The sequence below is a fragment of the Neofelis nebulosa genome, chromosome 1, assembly GCF_028018385.1.
Source record: "Neofelis nebulosa isolate mNeoNeb1 chromosome 1, mNeoNeb1.pri, whole genome shotgun sequence".
In the NCBI taxonomy this organism is placed as follows: Eukaryota; Metazoa; Chordata; class Mammalia; order Carnivora; family Felidae; genus Neofelis; species Neofelis nebulosa.
In genome coordinates this window covers 89,027,067-89,044,489 of record NC_080782.1, presented here as the reverse complement: position 1 = coordinate 89,044,489, position 17,423 = coordinate 89,027,067, and the positions used below count along the sequence as shown (strand labels likewise).

The window sequence follows — 17,423 nt, the reverse complement described above, 5'->3', positions numbered from 1 at the left end:
AGACCTACATTAGAATCACTCATGCAAAATGACCCAAATTTGCAATGAGCACAATTAGCAATCCAAAGATGCATGTTAATTTGGGGGCCGATATTTTCCTACATTTGCCTAAATTAAAAATAATAAATATACTCTTTCCTAGTTGAGTCTGGGCATGAAAATAATTCAGGGGATTGTGAGTTTGTAAAAAATGTGTAAACCCCGGAAAATGTGGATTTCTTTGGGTAACTAGCCACCCCCCCACCCCACCCCACACACACCCAAGGTATTAAGTTTGGCATCAAATATGGTAAGATCTTTGTGGTGTCATGCTCCTTTTTGAATCAATAGAAAACAGCTATTTATAAGGATAAAAATCCTAAAAATAGCAATAGCTGTAATACGTGGAAAAGGAAAGTCGAAGCTCTAAAAAGGGGATTTGATATTTTATATTATGTATTAATATTCCTGAGGCTATGTTTGGGTCACACATAAGCACAGATATACTCAGTGATTTCAGGATTTTCTAAAAGTGCAAGAGATTATGTTGAATTTTTATTAAACAGAGTCTATAAATCAAATGGAACATTCTCAAACCCTGAACTGTGTTTCCATATGCCTGTAGTCTATAGGTATTGAAATGCTCACCTATACTTTAGGAAGAAAAAAAAAACAACACAACATTTTGCAAAAATTGAATAAATGATCATTCGAAGCAAAAGCATGCAGTTCAAAAGCTAAACCTCCCATTGGAGAACAGAAAATTTAATGAGCTTTTAATGGAATGCAATGCTCAGAGTAGTAAATTATTTGTTAGTTGACGATGCAATCAGCATGCTGATTAAGGTTGCTTGGTTTTTTACTAAACATTAACTGAATGAAAACGGGTAGTCCTTGTTCTGCTTGGGGGGCTTTAAGGAAGCAAATGGACTTTCAGAACAGAGATTGTCAATAAAGGTGAGTGCACTCCAGGTGTCATTTGAATATGATGATAAAATACTTCTGATAAATATTTAAAAGCATTTTAAATCCACAATGTTCGCCTAGTGTATTGTGGACTCTGTTTAAAGAAACAGTGGGCCTTAGCAGGCCTAACAACAATCCCTCTATCTCTCTCTAGAAAGAAATATCTAGATCTGCTTTCTTTTATTGCAAAAGAGAAAAAAAAGGGGGGGGGTGGTATGCTTTGAAAATATAAGCCAGCATGGACTCTGAGACCAAGAACTGTTTGGAATGTGAACCTAAAAAAAAGACAAAAAGGACAAAAATCAAAACAAAGGAAAATATCCTGACAGCAAATAAAGGAAGAGACATCTGTTTCTCTGGATAGATGAAGATAAAATTTTAATTAAGCAGTTTCGATATTCTGATGTTTTCAAATAATTGCTATTAGAATACATATATATTTTTAAATTTATAAATGACGGCATTCTGAGGGCAAGAAGTATTGTGAAATCGGAGTTATATCCTGTCTAATTTAGGAGGTGTGAAGGAGGGAATAAAAGAAAAAGAACAAAAATTGAAAATAAATTATGTGATGCTTCTTTTTGTTTTAAGATGGTTAATACAGAATTTACAAGGTCTATCATTTACCATATATTAATCAATATATACATTAACTTTAAATATTGTTTCTGAGAGAGATTTTGTTACTAAATCTGTTTAAATTGCTAGATTTCTTTTCCCCCTCAAAAGAAGGGTGGGTTTTTTTGTTTGTTTTTCTCTCTACCAATTGCAGAATGATGGGTTTGTAGGTTAATTTTCTTTGAACAGCTACAAAGTTCTTTTTCTATAAATCCTAATTAGTTTCATCATTGGTGATTCTCTGGCAATGATCAGGTACCCTTAATATCCGATAAATAACTACCTCTCACTTTTAACTATTCCTGTTTATGACCCAAGAGGTTAAAAGCCTTTGACTGGCATTTGACTTCTGACCTCATATAAATGTTATCTTATCAGTTCCTGCTTGTTAACTTGTATTGAGTGCTTGTCCCTGATGGCTTTTAGATAAAGGGTTGTGGGCTTTTTTCTTTTTTTTTCCTTTTTAATATATTTCCTATAGGAACTAAACCATTTGCTTTGTTCTATGCCTAGTGCACTTCAGTCTAGAGAGTAACCTGCTATAAATCTGTTATAAAGCCCCAAATATACTTTTATTTATTCTCGACATGATTTTAGTTTAGCTTTATGGGTGGGATTTTATCACTGAGAATATATATTTATTATAATTAATAGCAGTAATTACCAGTGATCTTAATCCTTTAACATGTTAGTCAGGAAGCTGGTTAGCTTGCTATTCTCTTTTAAAAAAATGCAAAAGTAAAAAAAAAAAAAAACAATTTTAGCGTTGCATTTTGTACCAGCATGAGATGAGTTAGAGAGATAATTTATGGAAATCTTGTCTCCCCAGACTTTAGAAGTCTGCCTAATGAGAGAGTCATCAGAAAGATATATCTTTTTTAAAAAATCGAATCCAGACCATGAACAGGGTATTTTCGAACCTTTGGGGAGGAAGGAGGTGGCCTGGCGCCCTCCTTTGCCCTCTGTCCTAAGAATTAAGAAGGATTTCAGCCCTTTATTCCATTTGCAGCTGTGTGTGTTGTTCATACATTCAAGTGTGTATGTGTGTGAGTCTAGCCACTGTGTACAAATCTAAATACATTTGAATGTTTGCATTTTAATCTCTCCATACCTCGATGGCATCGTGAGAGTATTCTAGGCAGATACTGGTGCCTCCGAGGCTGCCTCATTTGCAAATGACCTACAATGTGATTTCTAAACAAAATATTACATTAATTTCTATGTGGAAAATAGGCAGAAAGGAGGGGGAAGAAGGAAGAGGCAGCCATCTTGGAGTCATTTTGCCTTTTAGCCTCCTTTCTCCTCCCAAGGCTCGAGAGTTAGAATATTACCTTTATTTTTAATTGGCCTTGAACGTAATGCAAGGAAGCACATACAAGAGACCTTTGTATTCGTGTTTGGGGTAGAAAAAAGTTGTAACCTCTTTGGACTTTAAATAATAACTGTGACTATAGACAAACTACACCTATTATTCTCAATCCTTCTAAATAAATATACATATAAATGAAGCATATGCCACAGCTTGTAAGAGACCTGTACAAAACCTATTAAGGGAAACAAATGTCTATTTGGACCATTCATTTACTACTATCTAAAGAATTAATATGTCAGTAAAGTTATCTGCCCTTCCTCCTCCCCCATTCTTTCTTTTCTCTCCAAACACACTCTCACATGCACATACACAAACACACGCATTCAGATACCCCCAATCTGGAGAAATGGCGACCTTGGAAAGTTGTTTTTTGTTTTTTGTTTTTTTTTTTTAAATAGGGATTCCTTTTCTCTCAGGTCTTAAGTATTTAAGAAAGTAAAAAAAAAAGGAAAAAGACCAGCTTTTTATTTTTTATTTTAATTTTCTGTGTGTGGAGAGCTGCTCTGGGTCTGTTATGTCCTAACACTGCTTTCATCATGCTCATATTCTGGCAACACACAGGTTTAACACAATTTGTCCTAACTTTTCATTTCAACCATTGCTTTTCTCAAAGTGGTCAGAGTTTAAAGACTGCAAAAGCAAAGGGAAAAGAAATACCACGGCAGGGGGAAAAACAAACCAACCCCCAAACTGGTGCTGGTATTCACAGCATTGACACATTCTCAAATGTTTTCTCTGTAGTTATAACACAAAAGCGCTTTCTTCCCTGTTTTGATGTGTTAAAGACGGGAAAGAGAGAGGACACTTGGAAGTGGTAAAATAAGTATTCGGAAGCACAGAGAAGGTGTTTCTTTTCTGAATATCCAGCATGTGTCAATAACATGTAGATGCTTATAGTTTCATATTAATTAAAATTTTTTAAACGGAGAGGGGATGAAAAGTTAAATTTAAGCAAGTTGTGTCAGATCCACTGAACTTGGAGCTATTGCCTTTCTGTGTGTAATTAATTAGAAGTGCATCCGAAGCCAATCATTCTGCTATCTCTGAAATAAGGATATCCAGGATCCTAAGTCCCTCTGAAAAGGGTGTGAGGGGATCAGTAACAAATTAGTATCTAATTCTGGTATTTGGCAGAAGAAACCACAAACTTTATTTTTACTCCTTCAATGTCAGTAATCTGAACTAATTTTTCTAGCCAATATTATTTGCAGATTGTTTTACTGAGTGAAACAAATACGGATTTGAAAGACAAATAATGACCTGATTACTAAACACTCTCTCCTATTCTGACGGCCAGATTCTCTGAGTGGAATCCCAGAGTCCTTTCCTATTGTATTTTGTGTCCTGGCTTTTTTAAAAATAAGATTTAAACATGTAAGCTAGGTCATTTCAAAATTGGTGTAAGTTATACTACTGCTTTTTTATATTTAATTATCAATATATAGTGATAAGTCTTGGTATATCCAAAGCAAAAAAAAAAAAAAAAAGTGTTTACTTACACCAGTTTCTATACCAATCAAAATGAACTCCCCCAAACACTTTTGGTGTAGTATTTTAAATCGTAGTTAGAGGAAGAAGATGAAGGGGAATTAGGCTTTTGGTTTTTCTGTAGAGCTGCATCATCAAGATTTATGAAGTTACCTAAGGGTGTATTAAAATATATTGTTTTTGTACATTTATAAGTTTATAAACTTACCTTAGGAATATATTAAGAAATACAGCCCATTTGTTTTTTTCCCCCCCAATTCTCTGACAAAAATCAAACCTGCTCTGTCTGGAAAAAAAAAAACCCAGAGACTTCTGTGATATCATGGACTTTTTTGTATTTCAGCAAAGAAGCAGAGCACATAGAGTCAGAAATATCAACATTTTTAGGACCTAAATTATTACTGTTAAGGCAAGACCTTCCTTTGGCAAGACCGATGGAGACGGATTTCTAATTTCCTTGGTTTCTGTCCTCTCTTTCATGTGTTTTCTTTATTTGTATAAATTAGCTTTGTCCTTTCTTAGTAGAATGTTTAATTTGGGCACATGCTTTCCCAGATAGATTCTCATTCCCACTGCCTCCAACTTGTGTTGGTTTTGGAATGGGAAGTGGTTTTCCTCATTTAAAAAGCTTTGTAATTCAGACTCAGAGGACCAGGACCTCTTTCTATCCATCTGGACATGCTCAATGGGTCACACCCAAGATCAGAAGCCATGTTCCTATCTTCCTTATGGGAAAATGATAAAATAATATCCACAAGCATCTGATACCAGGGGCACAGCCTGGACACACACACCTTGCCCTCTTCCCCTTGGCCTTGCATGCCCTGAAGAATGAATACATCCATCTCCAAAGCTGATGCTTCGAAGTGACCAGTCAGATGCTCGCAGGTCAGCTGGCTGTCCTCTTGGACAGAGGGTCCATAAATCAGAGAGATGTTGGTGTGGTTGAAAGAGGAAGGTAGTCTAGCCTGAGGGAAGCCACGTAAATCTCTCCCAGAGCATTGTTCCTGGTAGGGAGTGGGGGTGAGAGTTGGGGTAGCTCCTGGGGCCTCGAGCTGTTATTAATGCCCTGGCCCTCCTGCAGTGGGTGCTAACTTGTTGTGCATGAGAGCTGCCGCCACCCTTCCCAAACATCGGACCGCTTGGAAAAGTCAAGCACTGCTGAGCCCTGATTTTCATTTAATAGTCAAAACCAAGATGCATTTGGGCTATGATGATAGGACAGCTCCCTTGAAAAGATTATTTGAACTACAAAGGCATTCATTTAGGGCTAGCGATGTTGCAAAAGGGCCTGCTAGAAATTAGCAGCCTGTCCCGGTATTTGGAGAGCAAGAGTGACAACTTATTGGAAGTTCTCAAGGAATCATTTATATTTCACACTCCACTAGGCAGCTGATTTGAGATTGTCTGTTAGCATAACAAAGGCTCTGAGCCTGTGAACTTCAGAAACCTTTCGACCTCTTAGCTGCTGGCATGAATAGCCCCCAGTCCTGCCTATAGAGATCTCCCAAAGCTCCCCTGTTCGTGGCTAAATTGTTAATCAGGGTAATTTAATATAGTTTTCAATATGCCTCATCTCTTATTGGGAAAGGTATTCACAGCTTCCCTACCCCTGAAAAAAAGTTCTTTTATTCAAGTGTGAGAGGGGCAGCTGCAGACAGACCCCCATCCCTTGCTGCTCCCCCCACTGCTCTGCAGCAGCGGCGATGTTCGGAGCAGCAGCCCTAGCGAAGGGCCAGAAAAAGAAACTCGAACGATGATGCCTTTGCACGCACTCCAACCTGAACCTGAGATTCCAGCCTATTTACGCTAGGAACCGACAAAACAAAAACCCAAGGCTCAGCCATAACTGACATCTCAGAGCCAACACACACGCGCACACACACGCACACGCACACGCCACACCCCCTTCCCCTCCCTCCCTTCACCATGCTTCCCCTCCCTCCTCATCTCCCAGCTAAGCTTCTCTTCTGGCTCTCGACAAAATGCACCAGACCCCAAGGCCTGCTAATTTTCATTGCTCTCACTCTTGGAGGCAGCCCACACCCTCCTGCACGCTCCTTCATAGTCACCCTCAGCCCGGAGCCCTCATCCTTTCCCTGTGTCACATACACTTGCTCTCACCGGCTCCCTCGCACACTATCAATTCACATGCACATTAGTTAGCTGAAAAGAGCCAGAGCACAAATATATTCATTTTAATCCAGTTAAGACCTAAGAGGTCTCATAGGATATTATTCAATAGTTTGAGAATCAAGTATAAAACTCAGATTTTGCCACACTGTTTCATCTCAGAGAGGCCTACAGCCTGCCTTTCTTTCACTTTCCGCCTGTACATAATGTAAAAAAATAAAATAAAGTGATTAAAAAGCAATCACAAGCAAACCACCCTGTTCTAGGCAATCACTGTTCAAATATCATTATTTTGTCTTTTTTAAACGACCTGTTTCTCATACCCATGTACAAAGTCGGAAGAAAAATGTCATACAAAGAAGGAAAAAAATATGAAGTCGCTACCTTTAAAAATTAAAAATGAGAAGACACAATCTCTTAATCTTATTTTTCCACGTGAGAATTTTAAGAATTCTATAATCTTTCATCATTCATTTTTACATGAGAATTTTAAGACCTCTGTAAAATGTATCTGAATATTTCCTGATTGCTTTGGTGGTGATTTTCTGTGCAATTGTGCTCTGTCTTTGTGCGGGTTGAGGCCCTGTGTCTTGCTTCTTCCTGGAACAGCCATTTCTCGTTAGCCCAGTCTTGGTTGGTGTACCACTCTCTCAGCCTCCTAAAGTTGGATAAAGCCAGGATCTAGTGCCTGAAGTATTTCCTTTGAATTTGCTCTAGAGTGGTCCCTGATGAGGGTGCGGACTTTGTTAACTCACTTGAGATCCTAGTCTACCTAGCATCTCAAAACTGCTGAGATGGGACACAAATTCTTTCTATAGGATCAGAGAAAGGATTACTAACCTCCAAACAGGAAGTACAAATATACACCCATAATTAATAAAACAAAACAGCCCAGCCTCTTTCTCAAGATAATTTTTCTTGGAATTAAAAAAAAAATTTTAAAAATACATTTCCTGGTCAATTTTAATATCTAAACAATGCCCAGAGGTGACACTTTGGAACAGAAAATAAAGTAAGTGTATTTGGTTATTGTTTCATATGGCAATCCCAAAATCTGCATTTTTCTTGAAAATAAATCTGACTACCTAAATTTCAATGGTGTGGAAGTTTTTAGATTATAAGCATTTTCATCAATAATGTATGCATTATTCATTTTAATGATAGGATGTTTAGCTTATTTTACTCTGTAAGTAGTGCTTTTCATTTTCATGATGTCTTAAACCAGAATATTTAGAAAATATTAGCTGATAATTACCACAAGTCACTGAATCAATATTTCTGGTTTCTCCTTTAAAAAGCCAAAAAAATTGAAGCATTCATATATAAATTAACAGAAATTTAACTTTCAAAAGATGGCTAGATACCAAAAAATATTATGGCTTTTAAACCCAAGAAAGAAAAAATACACAATTTACATTTTTTCAGTGCTTTTGCTTAACATTTTTTCATTAGCCTTTCCTTCATTAGAATTTATGATCCATGTCCATCATTACACTTTCACATCTCTGATTTCTGTTAAATTTTCTAACAAAGGTTAATAAATATAAAGGAGTAAAAAGGTCTATTTACTTTCATCTGAAGTGCTCAATATTTCAAGGTTATTTGTATTTGCATGTAAATTTTTCCATGTTCTAATTTAAATTATCAAAATCTGAGTGGAATTAATTCTGTTTGGACTTAGGAAGTAACAGGGATTTTTTTTTTTAAGAAAGTGAACAATGTGATTTTGCTAAATTATAACATTTTCTTGGTGTTGGGCCATCTAACACTCTCTCTAGCATGGCACAATTTGGGCTTCACATTTATGGAAGGAAAAGGGTTGGGGGGAGAAGGATATATATTTGGAATGGTGTTTGACAGGGGGAATGAACGCAGACACCAGAACAATTATATTACAATCCCATTGGGAATGCCAGCACCAAATTTAGCCAGACTGATGGGGTACTGTCTAGACGGTCCCTTTTGTGTATCAGCTGTTTTTTCCCTGCTTTATTGCACTGCCTGAATGTGTGAGTTGAAAATGCATATGGATCCCCAACATAACCATTCCTGCAACTATACATTGCTATTAAACTTCCTCTCATTTGGCTGAGAATCAAGGATTGTGTATTCCTACTGTATTTCCTTTACAATATTTTGTAATTAAAATGCAGCTTCCAGAACTAGTGGTTTAACAAAGCTTCTAAGACAAAGTAGAAGGTGCCTAGGCTGTTTTATTATATGACAAAATAAATGTACTAGGTAAACATTTCTATCTCCTCAAACATGTCCACCTCTTTTCTACACAAGTTAAAGAAAGCCAGGAAGAAAAGAAATAAAACAATGAGAAGAAAAAGGCATAGCACATGTAAATTACCACCTTTCCTTTTGAAAAGGGCAAGGATAGAAAGAAAGAATATTTATTAAATGTTTACAGTGTAATTAATTGCAGTGTGTGTGGTTTTCCTTTTTTTTTTCTTTTTTTTTTTTCTTTTCTTTCTCTCTACTTGGTAAACCAAATAGAGTTCAGTAATCAGGGTTCTTGTGAGGGCTTAGAAATAGATTCTCAAACTCTTTTAAATACATGTTTACAAGATTACTTTAGTGTTATTGGGCAGATAGGAAATCCCAGAGACCTTTCACATCTGGGCAACTGTCAGGATTTTGTTTTGCTTGTCAAGATAGTGCAGGAAGGCTACTTCTTACTTATATGTGATTACAGTCTCCACACAAAACATTCATTGTTCAAAGGAGCAAGAAGGCACCCCTAAATAGGATACATTCCATGGGTGATAGGTACTAAGGTTGGATGCCTTTGCTAACAACCAAGAATTTGAAATGAGCACAAATTAATTATTCCAATGAGAAAGTGAGAAATAGAAAAACACATAATGCTCATCAAAGTAGGTATCAGATCTACCTCTGTCTACGAAAGGTTAATCAGCAACTTTTGTCTACAGCTGCCAAGAATTGAAAGGTATAAGAAGTTGGAATTCCACAAAATACGTCAGTATAAATAAAAATCAGGGCACAAATGAACCCACTGTTTAGAGAAGAGAACCCCATGTTTCATAGCGCAGATAACTTTTATTAATATGCACACACAAGCAGGAATTCTATATTCCATTTGCTGTAATTTTTTTCCCTTAACAAAAAGAGAAATGGTAAAAGTTTTTGCCCTTATTAAGGAAAACAAAACCAAAGGTAAAGTTGGTGATAGAAAAAAAAAATTAATAGATATATTCTGATTTCTTGAGCTCAATTTTGTCAGTGACTAAATGATGGAATTTAGATTTAAAAAATTTTCCATACCTTACCCCTGGAATTCAATAACCACCACCTACTAAGGACAATGAAGATTTTATCCATCTTTTGAGGACTGTGTGTTGAAGACGGCTAGAGGAAAGAGAAAGTAAATTTTATTCCCAATTTTAATGAACAGGAAAAGGCTAGAAATCACCTACTTTTTGCTTTGAAACATCAGATCACAAATCAACCATCATAAAATATGATGATGGACACAGGATTGGGGAAACTTCCTGGTTGGCAGAGGTTATGAGTCGACCAACTGACATTGAACATGGAGACCTTAGGTTGCACTTGTAGGTATCGATGCTAACAAACTCTAAGGCCTAAGTTTGGTATGATTGAGAAAAAGAAAATACAACCAAAGGCAGTGACAGAGAGCAAAAGAAACCAAGGCTGGGAAATAAGCAAGCAAGAGAAAAATGAGGTGGGCTGGGGGAGAGCGGTGGTTGGGGGTGGCGTGCAGGGTGAGTGAGAAAGAAAGAGCAAAGAATGAATATTCTAAGCATTGTTTTAATCTAAAACAGAGATGCTTCCAGGAGAATGCATTTCAATGGAGCTGAGCCAAAAATAATTATAGAGATTTTCTTGTTTTGTTTTGTGAATGAAGAGCATCTCTTTTCTCTGGAGATGCGAGAGAGAAAGGACCAGAGCCAAGAGATTGAAGTGATGCCCCTCTGCCCCTTTGCTTCCACACAGCACAGTAGCAGACCTTTCTTTCTTCCCTTTTCCAAAAGCTATTGGCACTGGATTGTGCTAGGAAGAGAGGGAAGTGGCAGCAGGCCCTCAGACCTAGCTGGGTTTTCTATTCTAACAATAGCTTGTTTACTCTGATAAGGCTGAAGTATTGAAATTGGAAGCGAGATTGGGGTGGGGGGGGCAGAGATACATATTTTAGGTTCTAGAAATAAAACTGAGCTATTTACAACTAAGAATATTCCCCTGTTTGAGATACTTGAAACTTCCCTTGGGGTTTGTTTTACCAATTACATTTGTTTCCTTGTTTTTCATCATCAATAGCAAGCTACTACAGGAAATAAAGTATTCTCTCAATTTTCCTCCATTTTTTTCTGTGATGTAAAAATCTTTATCTTGGAGCCTTTTTTACAGGGGAAAAATTGTCATTTGTTAAAATAGCTTGGGCTGTGACTGAATTTTTTGTGAAAGCAACATACTATACTCTTCATGAAAACTGGAAGAAAAAATTTTAGACTAATATGAAACATACAGGATTGGGGGGAGAAACCCACCAACATTAACAGACTTTTGGGAGGATGGAAGTAATTATAACTCAGAACTAATACCTAAAGACTGTTCATTTTCTTAAGTCAAATTGATTTGCGTACAAATCACACTATTAAGTACTGTCTGAACCTGAATACTCTCTCCAAATCTCTTATTTTAGCTGTTGTGCCATGCTAATGTCCCTGTTGTCATTTTTATCATTCATAGATGTTAATTCTACAAGTAGGTTTAAGGTACCACTTTTATCTTTGTATTACCTGAATTTTTAAAAAGCAATTTCAGAAACCTAAGAACCAGTTCCTTTCCTCCACATCATATTTCACAGCTTGTAAAAACTGACATTCATTCTTCATAAATATTTGACCTGTTAAATTTAACAATTTTGGCATCCAGTAGAATAGCATAGCGAGCTTAACGGGTTAACACCATATAGGTAGACCTAATGGGTTAACATCAAAATGACCTTGATGTGAATTTAAAACAAGAAAAACTATTTGTGTTGCATTAGTAGTCAAGATTATCTATTGGCTTAAGTATAAACATCTTAGATAGTAGCAAAAATGGATATAATTTTCTTTAAAACTTTTACATGTTAAAATTGTTCTGGTTTTTCTGTCAAAAAACTATCGAAATGTATAGGAGATGGCAGTAAAGTTGTATAATTCTATTATGTTGTTAAGGGTTTTTTTTTATTTCTTAAAGATGGAAAATATCTTCATGTACATGGGACTTTATTTAGGGATTTTCAAAACATGTTTTAAATGTCACTGTGAATATATTGTGTAAATCTATGAATATGAGTTTTATAAATCCACATTTAATTTAATTAATCATATTGATTCACTTGACATTTTTCTTCTCCTAAATCTCCCTTTCCTTTTTTTCCCCCAATCTCTCTATTAAAAGCAATTCATTCACAGTGGTAGACTAATTTTTGAAGCAGATTTTACAAAATAAAACCGACGATGGTTTTGGAAGAACTTTTAAAAGCATTCAACTTAAATTTGTTAGAAGTGGTTAAAATGATTATTTAAGAATTCAAAGTACTTAATCACACTAATCTTAACATTATATTTAAAACCCAATACCCCAAATGAGCAGATCTACTTTTTTAAAAGAGCACTTGTTAATATTAAATAATCAGAAAAATCATTAACATGCTTTAAAGCAAAACAAGCGATGAGATTAGCAACAAATGTTTATTTTGCCAAGTTTTAAAAGAACACTTTACCCCTTTTAAAACAAAATAACTTGTAAAAGAGCAAAATATTTAGTGATATTTAGGATCTATTAAAAACCCCAATATACACAATTTGAGAATATATATTTGATTTTACTGCATCGTTGAAATTGTCGATGGAAAATATTAGTCTAGCAAAACATTTAGAATATGGTGTATAATAATTTATTATTAAAGGCAAAGTGATATACCACACCAACATATGCATTTACTATCAAGCTCTAGAACTAATTAGGAAATGAAGAGATAACGACAGATTTACAATTGATAGGTGTCCCAAAGATGTTAGTAATAATAAGTAAGCTAAAATGAATACAGAGCCCTAGGTACATGCATCAAGGTTTCTACATTTTCTAAGAGTATATAGATACATGTGTACAGATATGCTAAATGCAGATGTATTTGTCATTTATTTGCACTGGTCATCATATTATAAAATGGATTTTTAAAGGTCCTATCTTGACCAGTTCTTTCCTAGCCCCAAATTACTAAACCAGTTTCAAAGCTTTGCTCAGAAAAGTTATATTTCACTTAAAACCAACCACAGATATTGCCCCAAAGGAAGTCTTGTTTGCTTGTTCTTTTCATTTTGTAGTGGTATGTATGGAGTCCAACAAGCAACTGTGGGGGGCGGGGAGGGGGAGGAAGCAGCAAGAAGCAATCAAAAGGATTAGGATGGAAACTTCCTCAAGCTTCACGGGCTTGTTTGCTGGCCACAGATGCCATTATGGTGTATAGATAAGATATGTTTAATATGAAGACTTTAAAAAGAGCCTTCACACTCCTGAAAATTCAGAGGCAAAGCCGAGCCTCTTTCTTTAGCCCATATACTTCACTACATTGGCCCAGGAAGCCTGGCTAAAGATAGTTTCATCCAGCTCACATGCTTGGGTTTTGTCACTTCATGTCATAACCTCCACATTACTTAAATGTAGTTTTAAAATGTGTTAAACGGAAATGCTGATATAAGCCTAAATGTAGCTGCACTTGCTGTTTCTGCTCTAAGTTCATTCATGGTAGTGGATTTAGTTAAAGGGCCCAGAACAGCCATGCTTAACATTAGGGAAACAAAATCCTCTTGGCTTCAATGGGGGCTAGGTATATGTCAGAGCAGTGGGGACTCACCGTAGACATTTGAGATAAGTACCTTCTGTAGAAACGTACACATTTCGTTGATGTCCCATATAATGTGAAGAAAAATATGCTGCATTACAAATAAAGCCCCATTAGCTTTTTTTTTTTTTGATACTAAATGCTTTTGTATATATCTTGGACACAGAGAATATGCAATAACATTTATGATAGTAATAGCTGACTCCAAATAAGAATGGCTAGTGATCCTAGGTGTCTATTGAATCATAATCAAGGACTACCTGGTAAGCATTAAATGACAATAAAGGGTATTCTTACTAAAATATTAGATGAATTGATAATAAAGAAAATGGTCATTTTGACAGAAAAGCCAACAGAAAATAGCAGTAATTATGTGTGCCTTGTACACGAGCACACTGCATTACATGCAGTATGCAATGTGCTATTATAAAAAAAAAAAAAAGCATGGTACCTCTTCTGGATGATACAGCTGCATTAGGAAGTTTTATAGAATGGCTTATTTTCCAGAACACAACATTTAGCTTTTCCACATGCTCTTTTGGTAGAATTTCTCCTCCCAGTTAAAAACTGGTTTTCATCACACAACTGCATAATTATTTTTCTGCAACTAGCGATAATTACTTGTTTTGTGTATCTCTACTAGAGTGATTCAGTGTTTGCTGTTCTACCTCATAAAATGCATCTGTATTAGAGGCATGTGAAAAGGAGTATTGACCTTATATAATATATTGCTATATTGGTAGGGGCACACAGCGCTAATTCTTTGTAAGAGGCACAAAAGTCTATATTGCTTTGAGTTTTCCTTTTTGAATGCTATGTGAGTTTTCTGACTAAAGCATAAAACTGGAGGTAACTGAAGACAAGAAACCTCACAACATGGAAATTACTCAGTACACAAAGAAATTCCCTCTCAGATAAATGTACAATGGGTGACTGAATAAAAAAGGCCGTTGGAGGGATTTGTTGATAGTGGCATCACAGAAAACTCTGGAATCAGTGTTTGTGAGATTTGTCACACCAAAAAATCAAGAACAGATTCCAAATCATTCAAGAATATCTCATCATTTTATGTCACTCACAAAGCCCTCCACAAATAAAAATGAAAATTAAGCAGAGCCCCTCCTGCCAGTCTTTTTATCTTACAACAGCCTTTCTCTTTCTCTCTTTTCCTTCCAACTCTTATTTGTCTGAGGTTCTCCTTTCTTTCAAGTTTTCTTTAATCCTTGCTTTCCCCATGTCCCTGTTTAGTCTTATTCACCAGTGATGCCAACAAAAATAAACAGTCTGTTTAAAACAAGTGAGTCAATGCCAAAAAAGACATGATTGGTGTGTAGCTTATTTGTTATTTTTATTTTTTAGTGAAACTACACCTGTGGCATTGTCTTACTTAATTTTTTCTTATCATTTAAAAAACACAACACAAAGAAAATAGCAGAGAATTGAAGGGCTATTTAATGTCTTTGGATTTATTTATAAATATATGTAATGTTAAATGCAGCGAAATCCTTGTGAGACTACTTTCGTGCTTACTGATCCCAGGGTGCAGAAAGAATTAGCTTATCCAGGAAAACTCAAAGTCATAATTAGTCTTGTGAATTATAATAATCGGGTCTCATCCTACATTTCTTTCTCATGTGGTACTCCCAGTGGGAGTTCTGCATGAAAAAGGACTACAGGATTGGGCATTAATAATGGTATACCTGCGAAATATGAGCATTTTCCTACAGTGCCAATCAATGAAATTAGAAATCTGCCCCGTCTCAGTCCTATGCCCTTCAACCAATTAGAAGATTAACACCAACAGATTTTTCAAATTTCAAAAGGAAATTTTACTCTTAGTTTTAAAAATACCTCTTAAAATTATAAAATAAAACAGAAGTTTTTTCCCCCTAATGAAATATATCTTTCACTCCTGACTTACAGGTATAAGGCTGTAATTAATATTTTTATTTTTAAATTTTTATTTATTGTTTTAAATTTTTTCTTAACGTTTATTTATCTTTGAGAGAGAGAGAGAGAGAGAGAGAGAGAGAGAGAGAGAGAAAGTGGGGAGAGGCAGAGAGAGAGGGAGACACCGAATCTGAAGCAGGCTCCAGGCTCAGAGCTGGCAACACAGAGCCCGACACGGGGCTAGAACTCATGAACCCCAAGATCATGACCCGAGCTGAAGTCATACACCCAACTGACTGAGCCACCCAGGCGCCCCTAATCTTTATTTTTAAAAAGTTACCAACACTTACGTTTTGGATAATTTCCTCAAACAGATAGAAACAAAAGAGCAAGTAAGGGAAGAATCCATGAAACTCAGGAGAAAGCTTTAAGTAACTTGAAGTCTCTCAGATCAGCTGTTTTTCCTAAACTGTTTCCTCAGGGTTGACTGACAGAGATGACCGATGGTTTTAGTACACAGACCTAGCCTAAATTCAAGAAAAAAAGGGTAATAGTTTACCAATCCTGAGGTGTTGATATTTTGTCACAGAAATACTTCGTATATGATTTACATTAGGATGAACCAGGCTTAGAAAAGTAGGCAGAACTCAATCACAACTGTACATGCATCTAAAGTCTAACCTGCATGGCTCTACCTTCAACAGGTGAATGAATAAACACCATAGTATATTAAAACAATGGAATACTACACAGCAATATAAAAAAATGAATCACTGACACATTTTGCAATATGGAAGGATTGCAACCTAAATATGCTGAGAGAAGCTAGAAAAAAAAGAGTACAAATTATTTATATAATAGTCTAGGAAATTCAAATTAATATATAGTGACAGAAAGCTGACTGGTAGTTGTCTGAAGGAGTGATCAAGAGGTGGGAATTAGAAAGAGGTATAAGGAAACTTTCAGGAGTGATGGATGTATTCATTGTCTTGACTATGGTGATGGTTTCACAGTTGTATACAAATGGAAAAACTTAAAGAATTATACAGTTAAGGGGTGCCTGGGCATCTCAGTTAAGTGTCTGATTCTTGATTTCAGTTCCAGTCATGATCTCACGGTTGATGGGTTTGAGCCCTGCATCAGGCTCTGCACTGACTGTGTGGAGCCTGCTTGGGATTTTCTCTTGTCTCCCTCTTTCTCTCTTCCCCTCCTGTGCACGCGCGCGCTCTCTCTCTCTCTCTCTCAAAATAAATAAATAAACTTTATGAAATAATTACACAGTTAAAAAAAGAAGTTTGTTATATGTTCATTTTACCTCAATAAAGCTGTTAAAAGTAAATGAACTGATTAGAATGGATATAGCAACCAATCACCAATCAGAATGGATACACCAATCAGAATTTGAACAATAGGTTTCAGGATTATCCAGGTAATTGGGACCATTTAGTTGACCATGAAGTATGTAGAGATTGGGATAGCCCTCTTCATCCCCTCCCTGACGTTTATGACCCCTGGAAAACCATTTTCCACCTTCTCTTGCTAAAGCCAATACAGTTAGGAATAACGTGAGCATCACCACTTTTACATTCTACCTCGAACAGTGCCACAAACCATGTGACTTAGGACAGGTGACAAAACTAATGTCAAAATATTACTCGACAATTGTTTGCAGTAGAGGTAAACTGCAATATATTTTCTTCTAGAGTAAATGGGATCCATCTAGAAAGTATTTCAGTTTTATAATTGTCTATTTTGCCATAGCATCTCTATAAAGATTTTATCCTCCCTTTTTTTGCTATCATGCACGTGATAAAAATGGAGTGGGAAGGCGAAATTGGGGATACCGTTATCAAAACAACATAAATGACCCAAAGATATCTGTCTCAGGTAGATAGCTTATGTGACATGATCAATTTCAACTCAATTCAGCAAAAATTTATTAAAATACACTGTAAGGTACAAAATCACCATATTCCAAAATCACTCTATCCTGGAATGGAGGACAACTGACTGAATGCCTTGTGTAGAATAAAGGATTAAGATAACTCCAGGTTATTATTTTTAACTGTTCTATTTTATTTATAGTGAATGTTG

The 17,423-nt window shown here is 36.0% G+C and overlaps 1 long non-coding RNA gene across 1 annotated transcript in view; it reads left to right on the top strand.

Moving 5' to 3' along the window:
• The first annotated feature begins 783 nt into the window (after window positions 1-783).
• LOC131510428 (uncharacterized) overlaps window positions 784-17,423 on the top strand; it is a 39,485-nt gene continuing 22,845 nt past the window's right edge. Inside the window, exon 1 of the long non-coding RNA XR_009261054.1 lies at window positions 784-936. This is a non-coding gene — a long non-coding RNA (uncharacterized LOC131510428). The remainder of the gene's footprint in view (window positions 937-17,423) is intronic.